Source organism: Setaria viridis, chromosome 9 (genome assembly GCF_005286985.2).
Source record: "Setaria viridis chromosome 9, Setaria_viridis_v4.0, whole genome shotgun sequence".
Classification (NCBI taxonomy): Eukaryota; Viridiplantae; Streptophyta; class Magnoliopsida; order Poales; family Poaceae; genus Setaria; species Setaria viridis.
Genome location: NC_048271.2, coordinates 8,355,135 through 8,361,775, shown reverse-complemented (window position 1 = coordinate 8,361,775; position 6,641 = coordinate 8,355,135). Strand labels below are relative to the sequence as shown.

At 46.2% G+C, this 6,641-nt stretch overlaps 1 long non-coding RNA gene across 1 annotated transcript; it reads left to right on the top strand.

Moving 5' to 3' along the window:
* The first annotated feature begins 3,087 nt into the window (after window positions 1–3,087).
* LOC140221483 (uncharacterized) lies at window positions 3,088–6,246 on the top strand. The gene is made up of 3 exons (XR_011897286.1): window positions 3,088–3,466; window positions 4,896–5,016; window positions 6,021–6,246. It is a non-coding gene; the product is annotated as an uncharacterized lncRNA (long non-coding RNA).
* The last annotated feature ends 395 nt before the right edge of the window (window positions 6,247–6,641 follow it).

The window sequence follows — 6,641 nt, the reverse complement described above, 5'->3', positions numbered from 1 at the left end:
ATTTTAAAATATTGGGGTAGTTATTAGTGATCTGCTATGGATTGATATGTTTTTGGAGGAATTTTTTTTTGAAAGAGCCCCCAGTACATAGTTTTGGGAAAAAACTTTTTGGAAACTCTAGCCTCCCAATATTTCAAAACAGACCACATCAGTATTAATGGGCCCATCAGTTGGGCCAACCTCTCTCCTCCTCACATGAACTCCCTCTCTCCTAACGTTTTTCTCCTATCACCCTCCAACGCTGCCGCTAGTCCTTCCTCCCATCGCCCCTCCTTGCGCCGCACAGTAGTTTGCTGCCGCTTCCGCCCGTCAAACCTGCCATTGGGTTCAACAATTCCAACAATCCCATCAGGAAAATCACAGCACAACAATTGACAAATCAGTTGCGCACCATGTTGCGCTCATTTTTCTACAGGAATGCAAGGATTCAGAAACGATGCAAACCATTAAGGGGATAGTATGTATCAATAGAAACATAATTGTCCAATCAGCAAGTATACTGTTACACATCAATGGTCTCATAGGTCGTCTCATACAGTATCACGTAGAATTTTTGATGATGTGAAAGAGAGAGAGCAAGGAGAGAGAAAGAGGTAGTTGTTAGAAAGAGGTGGTTGTTTCACATGAGCTAAATTGTAGGACTACGAGACAACTTAACAACCATTGTATGAGTTATTGTTACCATGCAACTCATAATATTTCCTTTTTTTCATATGCACATATTAAGAAATTATATAGCTATACCAGACAACTTATAAGACAATCCATTGTATGGGTTGCCTGTTAAGTCATCTCAAGATTATGTGTCAATGCATGAGACCATCTATTAGACGATACCAACGTACTTACCCTAGTAATCTCGAGCATGGCAGGAGACCCACGATTGGAAGCTGATGTATGTTTGATTCCCAAAAGGCAAACGACTCCGACAACTGACAAATCATCATGTTGGGCAAATTTTTCATCAGGAATTGATTCAGAAACTATACAAAGTATCCCTGGATTCAGAAAAAGGTAAGACCAAATGCTGATGCCGCCGCCGGTCCTCGACCTTGCAGATCACTTCCCAAGTTGCCGCCGCCGGTCTGGCCAAGTTCGGCCACCAATGGACCCGTGCAAATTTCGGTCCCCGACAGGCCATTGGTGTAGGTGGCCGCTGACAGACAGGACCTGCCGCACCTTGTTGCCACCGCACCGTTCTTGCCCCTGCTGGACCGGAGCATATGAACATGGTCGATGCATCGCAGGCCCGTTCGCGCCGCCAAGGAAGCCTGCTCACGCCTCCGACGCTTGCCTCACGCGCGCGGGGAAAAAATTTGGCGGGATTGGCTCTGCAGGCGGGAAAGGAAGACCTGTGGCCGATTGGGGGAGGAATGGCGACGTGGATACACGTGGGGTGATTGGGGAGTTTTTCGCGATGTTGTATCCTTGCGGAGAAAATATGGGAGTGTTGGACCTTGTTTTTTTCATTTTTCTCCTAAATCAGATTTTGGGGTAATATAAGGGAACTTTTTAGAGTTGCTCTTACGTGCAAGTACTGGAGCATGTCGTGAGATATTTGTGAACATATATACCCTGGAGGCGAGCCGATGAGGCTCGTGACGGAGCTTGCGCCGATGTACTCGGACATGTCGATGCGGAGGAACACCTTCTCGTTGCCGAAAAGCTCCTCGGCGAGGGCCTTGGCGAGCTCGGTCTTGCCGACGACGCCCGTGGGCCGAGGAAGAGGAAGGAGCCGGACGGCTGGTCGGGGTTGGCGAGGCCTGACCGCGAGCGCAGCACCGCGTCAGGTCGAGCAGCCTCTTCCGGTCATCCCGCCCCAGGGCCGTCACCGGGATGCCCGTCCATTTGCTCACAATATGCACGGCATACATTCGGAACATCACGTTCTATTTATACATTTGTGATGATCGAAGCAATTGAGAATGCTGAATCACCCAACATTGCCAGCACCTGCTGTAACACCCCGTGTTAATGATAGCTTAAGAATAACATTAAGAAGTTAATGGAAAAGTTGGATTAGGGGAAGGTAAATTGAGCCAAAGTCAAATTTGAGCAAATTTGCAAATTGGAGTTTCAAATTTGGATAGATTTGGCTAAGATATGAAATGGAGACTCGAGAGTATTTAGAACTCAAAAGGGTGAAGCTTGGGATCTAATTCAAGTCCTAGACCTCTCGGAAATATAATCGAAGAAGAAATCAACAAAGTTACTATTTTCCGTCCGAAAATGTGCGAATCTGGAAATCATAACGAGTACCCAACTTCGAAATGGGTTTCTGCATAAATTTTCATGTAAGGGAGTAAACGTTTCTGAACATTAATGAAATATGGTCTTTAGACAAGCCGAGTAGGATGTTGTGGGCCAGAGAGAGTGGAGAATTCACATTTATACTGAAGTCCAAAGATGGCAGGTTGAGCTGATTTCAGCCGAGAAGACGCGAGAAATTTCTAAGTCTGAAAATGATGTTGAGTACATGACTTTAGAGCCAATTTCTGGAAAAATTTCCTTGTAAGTGAGCAGATGTTTTTGGACATTAGTGAAATATAGGCTATGGAGAAGGCAAATGAATTGTTTTTGTCCATAGAAAGTGGAAGGTTTGAATTCAAATTGGAGCCAAAAGTCACCAAATGAGCAGATTTCGGGCTCCTTGCTGAAATAATTCTAAGTCTGGAAAACAGCATTGGTTAGCAATGTTTGGAGCCACATTCAGAAAAATCTAGTGTAAAAGTTATATGGTTTCTTGTGCAAAATGGAATCCTTATTAGTTGTAGAGCACGAATGGTGAGTGGTTGGACTATATGGCATAAGTTTGGGCCACTGAAATTGGGTCCAAAGGAGGGTAAATGACCACATTTGAGGACTGTCGAAACTGAATCGTGGAGGTTCAATTAACAGGAAATGTTGACAGGAACTTTGAGCTTCAAAATCTCGATCTTAGGGTGCTTATTTCGGTTGGAGGCCAATCTATCAATTGAAGTTCTTAGACTAGTCTACAAGATTGCTTAAGGGATTTTTGAGAGATTGGATTCGAATTGGTCAATTTTGAGATCTAAAATTCGGAGTTAAAGAAGAAGAAGGAAGAGGGAAACGAGCAGATCAGCAGAGACGTGCCGCCGCCGGCACTTCTGCTTGCCGGCCAGCACAACGGCCACGTCCGCGCTCACGCAGGCGTGCAGGTTGTCGAGGTGGCACGCATGCACGGTAAAAGTTTACATTACTACCGCCCTGCCCTTATTCGTTTAACCCTCCGCCTTTTCTTCTGCCATGCGAGCCAAAGCTCGGTCAAGCAACGCCGCTGCCGGCCGATTCACCCACGCCGTCGCTCCTCTTTGCGATTCCACCCGCCCAAGGGTCCACCAGCTCCTCCTCAACGCCCCACGCCCCTCCGTTTCCCAGCTCCCCGCCGTCAAGCTCCGGTGTGCCGCTGTTTTAATCCACCGGCCGCCGTCACCAAATCCACGAGGTGAGCTTCTGAACCGGCCATTTCTTCTCAATTGGCGGGTCTAGGGGAGTCCTGCGAGCGTGTTGGAGATAAAGGAGGAGTCGTGGAAGGCGCTTGCACCACCTTCGTGCGCCGCCAGGGCCGATCGCTGGCCGAGTCGTGACCGCCCGTGGAGGGGCCGGCTCGGGCCGCCTCTCGGCGAGCTGTGGCTGGGCGCGGGTGCGCCTGGCCTGGGCGCTGCCACCCCGTCCCGCTCAGCCGCCGGAGAGCCGCCGTCGGCCGGGCCGCCCTGTTCTTCCCCCGTCGGCGTGCGCCTCTGTTCTTGGCCAGGGGAGGAAGAAGCCCCTGACCAAGGGGGCCCGCACGACAGCCGCAAGAGGGGGGCAACAAAAAGGAAAAAGGGCCAGCCGCCCATCTTGGGCCAGGGGAAGGCACCGGCCCAGCTGGCCCGCGCGGCGTAAAAGGAGAAAGGGAGCAGGTGGGCCGTTTATCGGCTTGGAAAAGAAGTGGGCCAAGAGGCCCAGGTGGGAGTGAAGAAGAAAGAAGGGGGGGAAAGGTGGGCTGGCGGTTGAAAGATAGGCCATGGGCCGGATTAGCAGGCCGATCGTCGGAGAAAGAAAAAGGAAAAAGAAAGATGGGCCGGCCGATGGTTAAGAAGGAGGAGAGAGGAGAGAGCCAGCCCAAAAGGGCGTGCCACAAGGAGGCCCACGCGTCGCAGGATAAGAGCTGGCGGGCCACTTTTCGGCCCGAGGAGAGGTACCAGCCGTGGGCCCCGCTTATCAGTAAGAAGAAAGGGAGGAGAGTAGGAGGCCGGGTGGGCCTTTTTGCTTGTAAAGAGACCAGTTTGCGGGCCCTAGGTGGAAGTGATGGTGGGTAGAAGAAGGCTGGGTAAGAAAAGTTTGAACCGGGGTTTTGAATAAACTTTAGGTTTTTCTTTTATTAGCTAAATAGATTAAATCCGGTTTTCACCATTTAATTCACAGGAAATTGTAGAAGTGCCCAAAATTAGTGAAACCAATTTTATTAGGATTGTTTTATTTTCCTTTATGCATTAAAAATCTTAAACCCTAGGAAAAATAATAAAAATTTAGGTATTTATTTAATGCCTTTTTAGTTAAGGTATTTAAATAAATGCTTAAACATTATTAAATGTATAAAACTTGAAAAATGCTTTATTATCCACAAATCATTATTAAGTCATAGGAAATAAGTTTTGAGATTAGAAAATTATTATAATGCTTTTAAAAATAAAAGAAAAGGTCTCACGTAGGATTAGTAAAGAAAATAAAAATGGTGGGTTAATCTTTTCGGGTTTTTGTGTGTCGGCTTGCAACTTTATCATGATAAATTGTGTAGTCACTGTTGGCTTGCAACTTTATCATGAAGGAAAGTTGTATAGTCTTGTATTCAAAAGTTTGCATCTCTAACTCTTGCATATACTGAATCATAGACGTCACAACTCCTGAAGTGGAATTCGTGGAATTCAGCTGGAGATGGACAGCGTTCGCGAAATGTGAAGTGCCTCTTTTACTAAAGAGGTTTTCCGAAGAACTAACCTTTGTTGATCCCAGGCAAGCCCCGGTGCATTATACCCATTATTTTGGAGTCGATATTTCATGTGTCCATTATCGGTTATTTGCTATATGTATGCACTAAGTCTAGGAGTTGCTTGAAACCCATCCTTGTGCATTATCATACCTTGTTTTAAGGACATATTTGCCACTTGTTCAAACCTTTAGTAGATAACCCAAGTCTAAAATTGCTTAGTTGCTTAAATACTTGGTTTACCAAACCTTAAGGTAAATATTGAGTCATGCATGTTAATTATGGAAAGATGACTTGGAATTTAAGAAGCGGACAGAAGCTAAGGATGTAGTTCTGTCTGCTAGTCTAATCTGGTTAAGGTCCGATTCGTTGTCTTAACCTTTGATCAAGTGAAAGACATCTGATCACTTACTGGGTATGGGACCAGTAAAGCCCAGTAGGTTAGTAAACCCTCTGATCGGGAATACTTCGTACCCGCGCTTGACGTGCTGGAGATTGGCAGGGGCGTAGCCTGAAACTCACATGGTGATCGGGCCAGACGTGGGGTCCCATGTGGGGGTGCGTCCCTGGGTCCGGGTAGTCTTATTCCCAATCATTGGATTTGCTAATCAAAAAGTCGTTACGTACGACCTGTACAGTCGTATATGGCTGGTGATCAGGGTACTCTCCTGCAGGATGCAAATTGATCCGGATCGCCGCAATTCTCGGTTATGAATGCACTTGATCACTGTTGAGCATCGTAGTGTAATCTCATGAATGCAATGTCTTTCCAAATTAATTTGTTGTATGACTTAATTTCCTATTGTTGCAAAGGTATTTCTTTTTCATCACCTAAACTGGTTAAGTAATAACTCAATTGAAATAAAAGACAAAGTTAAGGTTTCACTTTTAGTAAGCTCTTTCGGCAAAAAATGAGTCAGCCGGTACACTAAACAACTTTCATACAGTTCCAGAAAAGCTATTATATTGGTTAGATGGGTCAGACTTGCTGAGTACTTCGTACTCAGGGGATCCTTGTTGTTGTTTTCAGAAACCCAGCAGGGACCCACCGAAGAGGAAGCCCCGAAGATTTAGGGTATCTTATGAGTCTCATGATACTCTAGAATAAACTTAGATGTTTAATTACTTACCTCGGACTGGTTTATATTTAACTCTTAGCAAAGGATTAACTTGCACTATTAAGTTTTCTTCAATCTATGGTTGTAATATATCGTACCTTTAATATGTTTATAAAAATGTAATATTTGTTGATGCTATCCCATCGCGGATACTATCCTGATGTATGGCTATGAGACACGATGTGGATCTTTCGAGGAGTCCTAGGGATACTCGACGGACGACCGGACTTATACTGTTTTAAATGCGTTTCGGATAATTGCTGCGTCGGCAGCAATTAGGCGCATTTAAACAAGTTTAAGTTGGACGGTTCCGCCACACCTGCGCTATGAGGTCCGGTGCGACGACGTTGTCGTCGTCCATGGGCATCCCGCTGTCGCTTCCTTGTTGCCTCTTTCGCCGTTCTTTTGCAGCCTCACGGCCGCGCACACCTCGTCGACCAAATCGATAGCCCTGTCCGGGAAGTAGCGACCTGATGAAGAGAAAGACCCTAGCATTAAAAAAAATCTATTCCTCAACCAGATTTTTTTTCCTT